Source organism: Monodon monoceros, unplaced genomic scaffold, assembly GCF_005190385.1.
Source record: "Monodon monoceros isolate NGI ecotype Baffin Bay Population unplaced genomic scaffold, NGI_Narwhal_1 Super_Scaffold_8, whole genome shotgun sequence".
In the NCBI taxonomy this organism is placed as follows: Eukaryota; Metazoa; Chordata; class Mammalia; order Artiodactyla; family Monodontidae; genus Monodon; species Monodon monoceros.
In genome coordinates, this window is record NW_021703785.1 from 53,893,799 (window position 1) to 53,910,833 (window position 17,035).

The 17,035-nt window shown below is 39.4% G+C and overlaps 1 protein-coding gene across 2 annotated transcripts in view; it reads left to right on the top strand.

The window, feature by feature from the left end:
- GTF2F2 (general transcription factor IIF subunit 2) overlaps window positions 1–17,035 on the top strand; it is a 152,664-nt gene that overhangs the window by 63,102 nt on the left and 72,527 nt on the right. The window lies entirely within an intron of this gene.

Genomic DNA, 17,035 nt, shown 5'->3' on the forward strand with positions numbered 1-17,035 from the left:
GCACCGCAAAAAAAAAAAAAAAGATTAGCTCCCGGGCTTCCCTGGTGGCGCAGTGGTTGAGAGTCCGCCTGCCGATGCAGGGGACATGGGTTCGTGCCCCGGTCCGGGAAGATCCCACATGCCGCGGAGCGGCTGGGCCCGTGGGCCATGGCCACTGAGCCTGCGTGTCTGGAGCCTGTGCTTCGCAACGGGAGAGGCCACAACAGTGAGAGGCCCGCGTACCGCAAAAAAAAAAAAAAAAAGATTAGCTCGCTTTAGTCCACTTGACCACTAGACTTGAAGATTTCATCCGCTTTGCAGGCAGAAAGATATATTTTTTAAAAAGTGTCTGTCATAGACATCTGTAATCACACATATAAAAGAGCCCTTTAGTCAACTTTGAAGATTTATTTTCTCATATATATATATATATATATATATATCTGTTTCTTACTTTTTTCATTCAACTTTGTTTTTTGAATTAGTTCATGCTGCTGTATATACATCTGTTTCACTACTTGTGGGTGGCACACAGTATTTCACACTTATGTACCCAATAAATGTTGTTTTGATTCCCTAGTGATGGACACCCAGGCTGCCTCAATCCCTTGCTGTGATGAACAGTTTCAAGCATGTCCTCTTATGGGTGTCTGTGGAAATTTGAGGGCTTGCTGGCCGTGTTCAGTTTCACTTAGAACTGCCAGATGACTCCCGAGATCAGCTCTATCAGTGCACTCTCCCACCAGCAGTGCCTGTGGTTTCCTGTTTCCCCACATTTTTTCCAACACTTGGTGTTATCTGCCTTTCTTTTTTTGTTTTGTTTTGTTTTATTTTTTATATTTCACATATAAGTGATATCATATAGTATTTGTCTTTTTCAGTCTGACCTCTTTCGCTTAGCATAATACCCTCCAAGTCCATCCATGTTGTGCAAATTTCATTCTTTTTTATGGCTGAGTAGTATTACAGTGTGTGTGTGTGTGTGTGTGTGTGTGTGTGTGCGCGCGTGTGTGTGTGTACCTTCTCTATCCATTCATGTGTTGATGGACACTTAGGTTGCTTTCATATCTTGGCAATTGTAAAGAATGCTGCTATGAACATTGGGTGCCTGTATCTTTTCGAATTAGAGTTTTCTCTGAATATATACCTAGGAGTGGAATTGCTGGGTCATATGGTAGCTCTGTTTTTAGTTTTTGAGAAACCTCCATACTCTTTTCCACAGTGGCTGCACCAGTTTAATTCCCATCAACAGTGTATGAGGATTCCCTTTTCTCCACATCCTCGCCAACATTTGTTATTTGTGTTCCTGTTGATGATAGCCAACTTTGAGGATGTAAACAGTGTCATTGTCAGGTTCTTGTTATGAGTATATTCATTGGTTAGGCCCAGTGCCTAACCAAATTTTAGCAAAACCTTTCCACTATATGGTGATGCTAATCTTCCAGTGTCTGCATTAGGCAGAATTTATTCCAGGCCAATGGGAATTCCCATCTTATCTACCAGCTCTTGATAGGAAATGAGGTCATCATCATCAACATTATTGACACAGAACATGACCATAATATATGCTTGCTCCATTTATATGCCAGAGGTATTCTCCTGCCATGGAAGGAAGTAGAACCTTACCAAGAAGGTATCTCTCTTGGTTGGAAGATAAAAGATGTGATAATTCCCCTAGACTCAACAGATCACTTTCTGAAATTCAAGCACTCCTTTCCAAGGAAAAGGGATGGTCTCAGAAGCTGCCTTTATTAAAAACACTGGGCTTCTGTTTCCTCATTCTCTGTCTCTACCAAATCTTTTTGGTTATTTTCACCTGCATACATTAATGCCTGTTTTTAAAAAAAGATTATTTCCTATTACCTTAGGAAGAAAGTAAAACCAACTGCAGAAAGAGCAGTAGCTGTCAATTTTCACTTAAAGCTGGCACTATGTCTCTGCCCTGGTCTTTTGCAGATTTTTTAAGGCTTATTGATCTGGGTCTTTCTTCTTCACTTGAATTTGATACCCATCTACTTGATTCTGCAGTGATATCTTTATCTGTTCATTTTCCAAAATCTGGCTAACCTCTGGCCATCTGACTTGCATGTCCTCTCATTCCTTTTTGCCTTGATCTTCCTATAACTTTTACAAGCTGAGTTTCTCTTTTTTAATGTGTGGCTTTCTTGTTCTTCATAGCCTCCTGTTAATAGCATTGAATGTGAGAAATATTCACTTTGATATTCAGCTGTACTCTTGTTATTTTAGCCTCTTTTTTGGTGTTAAAAAATATAAATAAATTACACAGTGTAATGTATTAACATATTTTAAGAATCAAGGATTTTTCTGTGTTAATCTAATTCTATTTGAACATCAAAACTTTAGTTTCGGGCTTCCCTGGTGGTGCAGTGATTGAGAGTCCGCCTGCCGATGCAGGGGACACGGGTTCGTGCCCCAGTCCGGGAAGATCCCACGTGCTGCAGAGCGGCTGGGCCTGTGAGCCATGGCCACTGAGCCTGCGCATCTGGAGCCTGTGCTCCGCAACAGGAGAGGCCACAACGGTGAGAGGCCCGTGTACCGCAAAAACAAAACAAAACAAAACAAAACAAAACTTTAGTTTCATTTTGAAATATAAAATTTTTCTGCAAAATTAGATGTTGTCTTGTACTGGGCTTCCATCCCCACAAGTACTACCTCACTACCTTATGGAGCTGACTGACCACAGTATCTCACCACCTGTGCAGAGTGCTGAAGTCCTCCTAGGACACATTCAGTATAGCTTTGGCAGGAAGGTGATGTGGATGTGTAATTCCAGTCAGGTGAATAAGCTTGTAAATGTTTTGCAGTGTTGAACTGAGTCTTCAGAGAAGCCCAGGAAACTTTGCTGCATCAGCAAATTTTTACACCTCACCTGAGGAGTGTAGAAAAGATGAAAACACTTTGTATCAAAAGGAGCACAAATAAAAATGACAGACTAAATGAGAAGTTCTGGCAAAATTCCATTCCACGTTTCTTTGCTTTTCATTACAGAGGTAATCTTGAAAACAAATTACATTAATTCATATTTTAAATGTACTTTGGGAGATGAGTATTTCAGGGAAAACTGTATTTTATAATTCTGTAGGCAGAAGTCATTTAAGTTTTTAAAAATGAGTTTGCTTTTTTTTTTGAAGTGCAAACTATGCATTATTATTCACTGGAAAATTTTATTGTAACTAGATGAGCAAAGCACTTCTATGAGCCATCAAATGAACACTGAAATTATATTGTGTAGAACTCATTTTTATAGTGCTATTTGGCAAAACGGAATTTTGCCTCCTCTTTCAGAAGGAGATGTTTTAAGTTAATAGCCATTGTCTACAATCTCAAAATGAGGGACATGACTTTGAAAAGTTGTAAAGTTAATGTTGTTATGAAATCAGTAACCCAAAGAGTCTCTGCTGCTGATGTGGTGCCCTACCAGTGTCCCTCCTGTTATCATCTTGATTTTAGATTCTCTTGTGTCTTCAGTGATGACATGGTGTTGAGGAGAGAGGGGGTCCTGAACCAGCAGGACAGGATATCATGGTTCATAGGAGGAAATGGAGTTCTTCCACAGTGTAGAGTGATTGCAAATCAGGGATGGATAAGTCTGTCATATTGCACACTTTTTCACATTTAACATTTCTGAAATCAGGGTACGTCTTAAAATCATTAGCTTGTAAAATTCTCATGGTAGTATTTTGTGTTTCTTGGTGGCACATAAAATGATGGTGACTATTACAATTGATGGTATCTTAGATTTGATGAAATATTTGAGCAGTTCTGTAAGCTGTTATCCCCATACCACCAGAAAATAAAATTACCAGAGATGCAGGAAGAGGAAAAGATGTAGGGGAGAGGAGGAGAGAAGTATCAGGGCAGAAGTTCTCAACCCTGGCTGCTGCATATTAGAATTATCTAGCGAGGTGGTAAAAACACCTGTTGCCCACACAGTGCAATTACGGTAGAATCTCTGACAGTGGGCCCAGTAGTTTTTAAGAAGCTTCCCAGGTGATTCTTAGGATCAATCAGAGTTGAAGAACTACCATATACAGGAAATTGGTGAGCTCAGGAAGGGGAACTTATCCCAAAGGAGTTCTTAATGATGAGGGCATAATTTCTACTTGGTAGTTATGAGGATCACTTACTATTAAAGTGTCTTGAAAATTGTAAAGAACTAAACTAGTATGTGGTATTACTACTGTTCCTAAACATGGTGAAGAGAACAGGAGTTATTGAGGATGAAAGTAATGAAACTTGAATCATATTCAGTTGATTTAAAAATGTGTCATCAGATGGTCTATATTAATATTGTATCCCTCAACTATATTACAGGCTTTCTAAGTGCAGGGGTCTGTATTTTTCTTCCTTTGTACCCCTCATCACATCTAGCACAGTGTTTGGCACTATTTAACTGTAATGAAGCACTATAGTAAAAGTCTTTTCTTTTTACTTAGCAAACTTAATCTTTCCTAGAAGGATTTGTTTTTCTGTCCATTTAATCACATTTGCTATTGTTTTTGAATTCTCTCTAATTTCAAGTGCAACAGCCAAAGCTGCATTGCACCCTTTGATGAAGGTCTAACTAAGGCAAACTATCACAGTGCTCTGATTTTCCTTTTCATTTATTATTACAACGCAGCATTACTTCATTTTTTTAAATAAAACTATATTTTATCTCTGGGTTTTATTCAACCTCTTACTTTATTTTCTTTATCCATTTGTCTTTTTTTTTTTTTTTTTTTTTGCGGTACACGGGCCTCTCACTGTTGTGAAGCACAGGCTCCGGACGCGCAGGCTCAGCGGCCATGGCTCAGGGACCCAGCCGCTCCGCGGCATGTGGGATCTTCCCGGACCGGGGCACGAACCCATGTCCCCTGCATCGGCAGGCGGACTCTCAACCACTGCGTCACCAGGGAAGCCCCCCATTTGTCTATTTTTTGTTAACATCTTTACTGGAGTATAATTGCTTTACAATGTTGTGTAAGTTTTGCTGTATAAGAAAATGAGTCGGCTATCCGTATATCCCCATATCCCCTCCCTCTTGCGTCTCCCTCCCACCCTCCCTATCCCACCTGTCTAGGTGGTAACAGAGCACCAAGCTGATCTCCCTGTGCTATGTGGCTGCTTCCCACTAGCTATCTATTTTACATTTGGTAGTGTATATATATCCATGCCACTCTCTCACTTCGTCCCAGCTTACCCTTCCCGCTCTCTGTGTCCTCAAGTCCATTCTCTACATCTGCGTCTTTATTCCTGTTCTGTGCCTAGGTTCTTCAGAACCTTTTTTTTGTTTTTCTTTTTAGATTCCATATATATGTGTGAGCATACAGTATTTGTTTTTCTCTTTCTGACTTACTTCACCCTGTATGATAGACTCTGGGTCCATCCATCTCACTACAAATAACTCAATTTCATTTCTTTTTATGGCTGAGTAATATTCCACTGTATATATGTGCCACATCTTCTTTATCCATTCATCTGTCGATGGACACGTAGGTTGCTTCCATGTCCTGGCTATTGTAAGTAGTCCTGCAGTGAACATTATGGTACATGACTCTTTCATTATGGTACATGACTCTTTCTGAATTATGGTTTTCTCAGGGTATGTGCCTGGTAGTGGGATTGCTGGGTCATATGGTAGTTCTATTTTTAGTTTTTTAAGGAACCTCCATACTGTTCTCCGTAGTGGCTGTATCAATTTACATTCCCATGAACAGTGCAAGAGGGTTCCCTTTTCTCCACACCCTCTCCATTATTTATTGTTTGTAGATTTTTTGATGATGGCCATTCTGACCGGTGTGAGGTGATACCTCATTGTAGTTTTTTGGTTTTTGGGTTTTTTTGCGGTATGTGGGCCTCTCCCTGTTGTGACCTCTCCCGTTGCAGAGCACAGGCTCCAGATGCACGGGCTCAGCAGCCATGGCTCACGGGCCCAGCCAGTCCGCGGCATGTGGGATCTTCCTGGATTGGGGCACGAACCCGTGTCCCCTGCATCGGCAGGCGGACTCTCAACCACTGCGCCACCAGGGAAGCCCCTCATTGTAGTTTTGACTTGCATTTTGACTTGCATTTCTCTAATGATCAGTGATGTTGAGCATCCTTTCATGTGTTTGTTGGCAATCTGTATATCTTCTTTGGAGAAATGTCTGTTTGGGTCTTCTGCCCATTTTTGGATTGGGTTGTTTGTTTTTTTGATATTGAGCTGCATGAGCTGCTTTTAAATTTTGGAGATTAATCCTTTGCCAGTTGCTTTGTTTGCAAATATTTTCTCCCATTCTGAGGGTTATCTTTTCGTCTTGTTTCTGGTTTCATCTGCTGTGCAAAAGCTTTTAAGTTTCATTAGTTCCCATTTATTTATTTTTGTTTTTATTTCCATTTCTCTAGGAGGTGGGTCAAAAAGGATCTTGCTGTGATTTATGTCATGGAGTGTTCTGCCTATGTTTTCCTTTAAGAGTTTTATAGTGTATGGCCTTACATTTAGGTCTTTAATCCATTTTGAGTTTATTTTTGTGTATGGTGTTAAGGAGTGTTCTAATTTCATTCTTTTACATGTAGCTGTCCAGTTTTCCGAGCACCACTTATTGAAGAGGCTGTCTTCTCTCCATTATATATTCTTGCCTCCTTTATCAAACATAAGGTGACCATATGTGTGTGGGTTTATCTCTGGGCTTTCTGTCCTGTTCCATTGATTTATATTTCTGTTTTTTGTGCCAGTACCATACTGTCTTGATAACTGTAGCTTTGTAGTATACTCTGAAGTCCGGGTGCCTGATTCCTCCAGCTCCGTATTTCTTTCTCAAGATGGTTTTGGCTATTCGGGGTCTTTTGTGCTTCCATACAAATTGTGCAGTTTTTTTGTTCTAGTTGTGTGAAAAATGCCAATGGTAGTTTGATAGGGATTGCATTAAATCTGTAGATTGCTTTGGGTAGTATAGTCACACAATGTTGATTCTTCCAACCCAAGAACACGATGTATCTCTCCATCTGTTTGTATCATCTTTAATTTCTTTCATCAGTGTCTTATAGTTTTCTGCATATAGGTCTTTTGTCTCCTTAGGTAGGTTTATTCCTAGGTATTTTACTCTTTTTGTTGCAATGGTAAATGGGAGTGTTTCCTTAATTTCTCTTTCAGATTTTTCATCATTAGTGTATAGGAATGCAAGAGATTTCTGTGCATTAATTTTGTGTCCTGCTACTTTACCAGATTTATTGATTAGCTCTAGTAGTGTTCTGGTAGCATCTTTAGGATTCTCTATGTATAGTATAATGTCATCTGCAAACAGTGACAGTTTTACTTCTTCTCTGATTTGGATTCCTTTTATTTCTTTTTCTTCTCTGATTGCTATGGCTAAAACTTCCAAACTATGTTGAATAATAGTGGTGAGAGTGGGCAACCTTGTCTTGTTCCTGATCTTAGTAGAAATGGTTTCAGTTTTTCACTGTTGGGAATGATGTTGGCTGTGGGTTTGTCATATATGGCCTTTATTACGATGAGGTAAGTTCATTCTGTACCTACTTTCTGCAGGGTTTTTATCATAAATGGGTGTTGAATTTTGTCGAAAGCTTTCTCTGCATCTATTGAGATGATCATACGGTTTTTATTCTTCACTTTGTTAATATGGTTTATCACATTGATTGATTTGCGTATATTGAAGAATCCTTGCATTCCTGGGATAAATCCCACTTGATCATGTGTATGGTCCTTTTAATGTGCTGTTGGATTATGTTTGCTAGTATTTTGTTAAGTGTTTTTGCACCTATGTTCATCAGTGATGTTGGTGTATAGTTTTCTTTTTTTGTGACATCTTTGTCTGGTTTCGGTATCAGGGTGATGGTGCCCTCGTAGAATGAGTTTGGGAGTGTTCCTCCCTCTGCTGTATTTTGGAAGAGTTTGAGAAGGATGTGTGTTAGCTCTTCTCTAAATGTTTGATACAATTCACCTGTGAAGCCATCTCTCCTGGGCTTTTGTTTGTTGGAAGATTTTTAATCACAGTTTCAATTTCAGTGCTTGTGATTGGTCTGTTTATTATTTCTGTTTCTTCCTGGTTCAGTCCAGAAGGTTGTGCTTTTCTAAGAAATTGTTCTTTTCTTCTAGGTTGTCCATTTTATTGGCATATAGTTGCTTGTAGTAATCTCTCATGATCCTTTGTATTTCTGCAGTGTCAGTTGTTACTTCTCCTTTTTCATTTCTAATTCTATTGATCTGAGTCTTCTCCCTTTTTTTTTTTGATGAGTCTGCCTAATGGTTTATCAATTTTGTTTTTCTTCTCAAAGAACCATCTTTTAGTTTTATTGATCTTTGCTATCATTTCCTTCATTTCTTTTTCATTTATTTCTGATCTGATATTTATGATTTCTTTCCTTCTGCTAACTTTGGGGGTTTTTTTGCTCTTCTTACTCTCATTGCTTTAGGTGTAAGGTTAGGTTGTTTATTTGAGATTTTTCTTGTTTCTTGAGGTAGGATTGTATTGCTCTAAACTTCCCTCCTAGAACTGCTTTTGTTGCATCCTGTAGGTTTTGGGTCATTGTATTTTCATTGTCATTTTTTTCTAGGTATTTTTTGTTTTCCTCTTTGATTTCTTCAGTGCCCTCTTGGTTATTTAGTAGCATATTGTTTAGCCTCCATGTGTTTGTATTTCTTTTTCCTGTAATTGATATCCAGTCTCATAGCGTTGTGGTCTGAAAAGATACTTGATACAATTTCAGTTTTCTTAAATTTACCAAGGCTTGATTAGTGACCCAAGATATGATCTATCCTGGAGAATGTTCCATGAGCACTTGAGAAGAAAGTGTATTCTGTTGTTTTGGGATGGAATATCCTATAAATATAAATTAAATCCATCTTGTTTAATGTGTCATTTAAAGCTTGTGTTTCCTTATTTTCATTTTGGATGATCTGCCCAGTGGTGAAAGTGGGGTGTTAAAGTCCCCTACTATGAATGTGTTACTGTCGATTTCCCCTTTTATGGCTGTTAGCATTTGCCTCATGTATTGGGTGCATGAATATTTACAATTGTTATATCTTCTTCCTGGATTGATCCCTTGATCATTATGTAGTGTCCTTCTTTGTCTCTTCTAATAATCTTTATTTTAAAGTCTGTTTTGTCTGATATGAGAATTGCTACTCCAGCTTTCTTTTGATTTCCATTTGCATGGAATATCTTTTTCCATCCCCTCACTTTCAGTCTGTATGTGTCCCTAGGTCTGAAGTGGGTGTCTTGTAGACAGCACATATACGGGTCTTGTTTTTGTATCCATTCAGCCAGTCTATGTCTTTTCATTGGAGCATTTATTTCATTTACATTTAAGGTAATTATCGATATATATGTCCCTATTACCGTTTTCTTAATTGTTTTGGGTTGTTATTGTAGGTCTTTTCCTTCTCTTGTGTTTCCTGCCTGGAGTTCTTTAGCTTTTGTCGTAAAGCTGGTTTGGTGGTGCTGAATTCTCTTAGCTTTTGCTTGTCTGTAAAGGTTTTAATTTCTCCATCGAATCTGAATGAGATCCTTTCTGGGTAGAGTAATCTTGGTTGTAGGTTTTTCCCTTTCATCCCTTGAAATATGTCCTGCCACACCCTTCTGGCTTGCATAGTTTCTGCTGAAAGATCAGCTGTTAACCTTGTGGGGATTCTCTTGTATGTTATTTGTTGCTTTTCCCTTGTTGCTTTTAATATTTTTTCTTTGTATTTAATTTTTGATAGTTTGATGAATATGTGTGTTGGCATGTTTCTTCTTGGATGTATCCTGTATGGGACTCTCTGTGCTTCCTGGACTTAATTGACTATTTCCTTTCCCATATTAAGGAAGTTTTCAACTATTCAAATATTTTCTCAGTCCCTTTCTTTTTCTCTTCTTCTTCTCGGATCTCTATAGTTCGAATGTTGGTGCATTTAATGTTGTCCCAGAGGTCTCTGAGACTGTCCTCAGTTCTTTTCATTCTTTTTTCTTTATTCTGCTCTGCAGTAGTTATTTCCACTATTTTATCTTCCAGGTCACTTATCCATTCTTCTGCCTCAGGTATTCTGCTATTGATTCCTTCTAGAGAATTTTTAATTTCATTTATTGTGTTGTTCATCATTGTTTGCTTCCTCTTTAGTTCTTCTAGGTCCTTGTTAAACATTTCTTGTATTGTCTCCATTCTATTTCCAAGATTTTGGATCATCTTTAGTATCATTATTCTGAATTCTTTTTCAGGTAGACTGCCTATTTCCTCTTCATTTATTTGACCTGGTGGGTTTTTACCTTGCTCCTTCATCTGCTGTGTGTTTCTCTGTCTTCGCATTTTGCTTAACTTACTGTGTTTGGGGTCTCCTTTTCGGAGGCTGAAGGTTCATAGTTCCCGTTGTTTTTGGTGTCTGCCCCCAGTGGGTAAGGTTGGTTCAGTGGGTTGTGTAGGCTTCCTGGTGGAGGGGACTGGTGCCTGTGTTGGGGTGGATGAGGCTAGATCTTGTCTTTCTGGTGGGCAGGACCACGTCTGGTGGTGTGTTTTGGGGTGTCTGTCAACTTATTACGATTTTAGGCAGCCTCTCTGCTAATGGGTGGGGTTGTCTTCCTGTTTTGGTAGTTGTTTGGCATGGGGTGTCCAGCACTGGAGCTTGCTGGTCGTTGAGTGGAGCTGGGTCTTAGCGTTGAGATGGAGATCTCTGGGAGAACTCTCACCGATTGATACTACCAGGGAGGTCTGTGGTGGACCAGTGTCCTGAACTTGGCTCTCCCCCCTCAGAGGTTCACGCCTGACACCTGGCGGGAGCACCAAGACCCTGTCAGCCACACAGTATGTGTTAGGCGTTCCACCAGACTCTGGGAATACCAGCAGGAAACTGCTTCTGCCTTGCTGAAGACAGCTTTTTCTGAGACACAGCTGCCAGCAAACCAGAGGTCCTGCAGTGGGGCAGCCGTACATCTATGGGGCCAGACGCTGGTTCTGGGGGCTCAGAGTCAGAGGACTGGAAGGGCAAGAGGAGAAAGAGGAAGAGGGAATTGGGAACTAGAAGGCTGGTGTGGAGTGGTAGAGCCAACCTCTTATTCTTGAAAGCAACTTTTAGATTAGGGATTATGTCTGTTTATACAGCATTACAACATTATGCCCACATCTGTATTTGAGGATTTATATTGATTAATTATATATATTAAATTCTATATATAATTATATATAACAAGCAAAAAGGAGACTACTGTGAAGTATAGGAGGAATGATAACTTGTGAACTTGCCTTGTAAACAGTAAAACATACAAATGTTTGTTTTAAAAATGTCGTTCTCTAAGTTATTTCTTTGACGAAAAGTTTGTTATGGCTTCTGTAGACTCATAGAGCAATCCAAACTCCTTTGTACACTTAAGGCCTCCATCTTCGATTTTGTACCTTACGTAACCACTCTTCTACTCCCGGACAACCAGTCTTGTCATTCACAGGTACTCTTTGATGAGCATTACAACATCCCTTGTATAGGAATGTACATAAACCTTCTTTCTCCCAGTCCATAGGGGAAAAGTTGAAGAGCAGTAGTAGGAGTGAGGAAGCCGAGATGTTTTCTAATCCGAAGTCTAGTCCTCAAATTATGGTTTCAGTATTTGGTTTAAAATTGGGAATTCCCAGCTATTTAGGCATGTTTGTAATTTGAATATCATTACAAGAAAACATATTGCATAAACAGATAATTTGGGGGAGTACTTATATGGCTGCTCATTTTGTTGCTTTTGAGGTAATCAAATGCTGACTCTGTAGGTTTACTGAAATCTGAGCATGATCTTTTATTCCTGAAATTCCTGAGTATTAGATAGAGATCAGAACATCAATTGACAAATTTGAATACAGCAAGAAACACCTTCTTAATAACATAGGGATTGCAGCTTTGCCCAACTGGTTTGTTAAGATGCCAAGTAGCATGTATTAATAGGCCTTGCCCTGTGAACCACAGGCGGAAACTGCTAGGAAAAGATTTTAAATGAGAACAGTGGAGACCGGTAGGAGTATGAAAAATGGTTTATCTTTTAAATGCTCTTGCTCTGTTGAAATATTATTTCTTTAGTCCTTTTCCAGCAAGGGTAGACACAGGTGTGATGTAAGGAAGAATCAGGAAAGTAGCCTCAAATCTCAAGAATCAGTCCAAAATCTTGGTTCTAACCTTGTCTGTGTTTTAACTTGAGTTGGAAGTGCTCTTAAAGGCCTCCACATTGAACTGGATCGAGTGGTCTTGTGGAAATGAACACCTGTAACTTCCTGATGCCCAACATCCTTAACACATTACTTCTCATTACTTACATGCCAGTGCTAATAGACACCCTTCCTGTTTACTTCCACTTTAACTTTTTCAAACTAGCCAGGCCCTTAACTTGTAAAAAATGCCAGTCAGTTGTTTCTCTTGGGTTCCTCAACATAGAGTATGTTGGAAGGTCCAGCTTAGAACAGAAGTCTGTATATTTTCAAGTCTTGGACAGCTTCTCAACATTTTCTCATTGTCATTCCAAGAAACAGTTCTTCTCTAATTTCTACTCAAAGAAAATTTAATTATATCTAGGTCTTATAGAAAGCATTAGGGCAAACAAAATAAATACTAATGAAATAATAAAACATCCTCAGTTGGAGGGGGAGGCCAGTTTTGTTTTGTTTATTTTAGTGAGAGAGAATTGGAGGAGATCTCAGAGATCCCAGTGACTTTATTATACATATAGATGCTGAGGCCCAGAGATGTAAAGTAATTTCTCCAAAGTAACACCGCTGTTTAGAGACAGAATCAGAACTAGAACACTTCCATTCTTGTTATAGGATGCACTTTGTGTAACTTACCCTTTAAAACTTTCTCTCAATTGTTTTCTGAAACTAGGTGGCAGGATATAGACCAATAAAATACCATCACCAAAGGTATATGTTCATAGTCATGAAGATTCTTTGGGTTACAAGTAGCAGAAACCAATAAGCAAACCAATCTAGCCCCAAAAGCGAGGGAGGTGAGAAAATTTAGAAAAAGATCCTGGAATAGTTCCCAGAATCCAGAGAAGAGTTGAACGAACGGCCAAGCCTAGGGAAAGATAGGAACCAAGCCATGGCTGGGATTTTAGTAGAATGAGCCTATGTGGCTTCTCTTCAGAGTGCTGTTGTGACCATGTCCCTCTAGAGATTTCTGAGGTGGAGTGACTCTGGTATGGGTCCCTTAGTTTAAAATTCTGAGAGAGACAGAGAAACAGAGAAGAGACAAAAGCCATTGCTCATGCTGTTCCCACCACCTTCGGTGCCCTTCTGCTTCACCTCCCACTCTAAATCCTACCCATTTTTCCAGGTCCAGCACAAACATTGCTTTCTCCATCAGAGCTCTTCGTAATCCCCAGCTAGACATATTCTCTTTGTGTGTATGTGTTTTAATCCCAGTAGTCTGTGTCTCTGTCAGTAGATTATAACCCTCATAAACCATGGCAAATTCTATGTAGTACAGTAGATCCCACAGCCTTTATGGAAGGACTAGCAGTCCTTCCAGTAGTTAAATTAAAAGGTAGGGAATCATAAAAATGATAATAGTATATATTCCTACTGCCTTAAACATTTTAAGACCCACAAATGGACATTTAGTCACCAGTGTACATGCAGGACAAGGCCTTTGCTTTCAGTATAGGGTGCTGACTGAGCATCTGATTTCTCTTTCCTGTGAAAAGTAAACCCATAATTTAGTTTAGATTTTCAGTTTTGGTTTCTTTAAAAATGAGCAAAAACTTAGACACTGCGAAACAATATGAATGCAGAATCCTTCTAGACTTTTATGTTTCTCTTCTAATCTCTAGTTGTCTCTCCAGTACCTAATTTGAGAGATTTTTAGCAATTTATCTTTATATCACATCTTACAAAGCATTAAACCTAGTTTTTGTAGAAACATCTCCCTCCCCCATACTCTTTTTTTTTTTTTTTTTTTTTTTCCTGTACACGGGCCTCTCACTGTTGTGGCCTCTCCCGTTGCGGAGCACAGGCTCCGGACGCGCAGGCTCAGCGGCCATGGCTCACGGGTCCAGCCGCTCCGCGGCATGTGGCATCTTCCCAGACCGGGGCACGAACCCATGTCCCCTGCATCAGCAGGCGGACTCTCAACCACTGCGCCACCAGGGAAGCTCCCCCCATACTCTTAATTAATGAGATTATGTAATTTATAATCAAATTGCATAATTACTAACAGAGTAAAACTAGCATAAACAAGTTCTGCATAGTTTGAGCAGAAGTGTGTGGGAGTAGTAGAGATTAACCTACTACCCACTAGTGTATAGTGAGCTGTGGGCATCTGTCACCATAGTTAAGACGGGAACTGAGAGCCTTGGTAATCTAGAAGTGGGTTAAGTGGAGGTCTATCACAAGTGCTTCTCGTGTGTTAAAGTGATTTATATACTTATCTCATCATCCTACTAGACCAGAAGCTCCCAAAATGTGATCTGGAAACCACTGGGTAGAGGGGTCCTGGAGACCCTTTAAGGGGCCTGTGAAATCAAAGGTATTTTTATAATAATACCAAGCCTTTTTTTTGCCTTTTTCACTCTGATTTTGTAAACATTTTTCAGTTTTAGTTGCTAGTGTCATCGATATCAGTAGTAAACCCACATAAAAGGTTCCTCGGGGTTCCTCACCACTTTTCAGGCATATATGCCACACGTTTGTGAATGGCTGCACTAGCCTCTACTGCTTGAGGGCAAGAGCCAAGTTTCATTTATCTTTGTTATTCCTGATGTGTTTTTGTATTATCTTTTACATAAAGGCACTTAGTAAATATTTGATAAATATATGAGCAATAAAAAGATTATTTTTCAAGTATTTCCAGTCTTTCAAACTGGGCCAATGAAGTAGTCTTAAGTCACGATTCCTGTATTAATGAATATGATCTGTAATTAACAGCAGTGGTGTGCAAGTGGGTGCTTTCAAATGCCTTAAAATGGGATATTTAATAGCTTTCCCCTGAAATCTTAAGCAGTGTTTTGGAGAAGAAGAGAAGCATGGTTTCGTGGAAAGAATATGAAAACATGTTCCTGTGAGGCTTTAAAAAGTGTGTGACACCTTTAAATCTTGCTTAGGGGGCTGTATTATAAGTAAATTGGTTTTTAAAAAACGTATTTAGGAAGAGAGCGGGAACGGCAAAGAGTTAACAGAGTTGTGGGGTTATTTAAGAGCAGCCAATTGGTAGAAATTTTCATTGCTGCTGATGAAGACTTTTCCTTTCATTTGAGAAGCATTTGAAGGCTATTTTAGATTTGAAAAGGGGATGTGATGGACAGAAAATCATGGTTTGGGGAGGTGAATTTTACTGCTTTGTGTGAGTGAGCTTGATTGAAGAAGAGTGGTGAGGGGTGGCCAAGTTGAAATGGGCAGGTGCTTTGGATGATTTTAACCCTTTCAGGTATTATGTGTGGAACGTTGACAGCAGAAACCTTTAACCAGAAATTAAACTCATCCTGTCCACCAGGAGTAGGTACAGATAAATAAGTGGGGAACATTCACAGGTGGTGTTGAAAGGTAGCTTTTTAGTATTCAGCATTAGTAAACACCTGGATATGTAACTAAATTATTTTCAGAGACAGTATTCCAGATCTATTTTGTTTTTTAAAAAGGATTAATTTATGTTTAAAAAGTGAACTTTTGGGGCTTCCCTGGTGGCACAGTGGTTGAGAGTCCGCCTGCCGATGCAGGGGACACAGGTTCGTGCCCCGGTCTGGGAAGATCCCACATGCCGCAGAGCGGCTGGACCCGTGAGCCATGGCCACTGAGCCTGCGCGTCTGGAGCCTGTGCTCCGCAACGGGAGAGGCCACAGCAGTGAGAGGCCCGTGTACTGCAAAAAAAAAAAAAAAAAAAAAAAAAGTGAACTTTTCTCATGCGTTTAAGACATTATAGATTGGAATCTTTCCCAAATCTTGTTATTGTTATGGCAAGAGTTTTTCTAGATACAACTGTCAGCTTCAGTGGAGAGGCATGCTCAAATATAATACTTGTTTTTGCTTTAAGAAAATTAAGAAAATTTAAGAAAATTTTAATCTTACTAAATTCATTAATAAGAGGAAATTACTTTTAGACATTTAAACTTAAATTTAATATAAAATAATTGCGGCCTTCTTATTATTTCCTTCCTGGCATATCTTGGTGTAAGGTAGACGTGCTTCTCATCATTGCTCTTTGCAGTCACCTGTCAGCCTCTACTTGAGGTTTGTTGCATATGTTACATTGAATTATTGAGTTACTGTGTGTATTAGTACTTAGGGGCTATAATAAGGAGTTCCTAGATTTTGGAGGCAAAATCGAGAAAGGTCACCATAAGAAAAATTTTCTAACATAAATCATGTGGGCATGGTTCTATCTGCATTCTATGTTTTGGTCAACTTATCTGTTCCTCCAGTGAACTGTATGCTTCTTGAAGACTGTACTGTATTTCAGTCATCTTCGATTCTGCAATGCCTAGATGGTTCCCTTCACATCGTAGGCATTTAGTTAATGTTTGTGGAATGCATGAGGTCATTCGCCCTGAAAAGATGGATCATAAATGCATTGCTGATGAGCCAGAGGAGTTCCTGAATCTCTTCCAGAAACCTGGGTGAACTCTCCTGGAAATACAACTGAACCATAACTGTTCCTAACCATAGTCGTACATTTCCAGACTGCAGTAAAGCAGATACCATTCATGGGTCAGTCATACATGCATTATCAAATCAGATGAGGTCTTAAAGTGACTTGGTGCCTAGTAGGTATGCAGTAGGTGCTAACTTTTGTTTTCTCTTGAATTTTGTGTCAGGGTCACCATAAGAATTCTTACTAATGGTGGGAAAAATTGTCCTTCTGTTTGGACAGATATTCATAGCAGTTAAAGCTCTAGTTTAGACACATCATATTAATCATTTTGCTGGAAAATAGAATTCAGAGCAACTGGCAGGCAGAACTAGTACACAGTATAACCCAACCAAGGACCTGCCTAGTTCCACAGTATTTTCTAAGCTAGCTGTACTAGTCACCGTGTATTCTAGAATTTTCTTTTTTGCACATATACGTGTGTGTGCCCATGCATGCATATACGTGTGTGTATGAATTTTTGATTTAGTG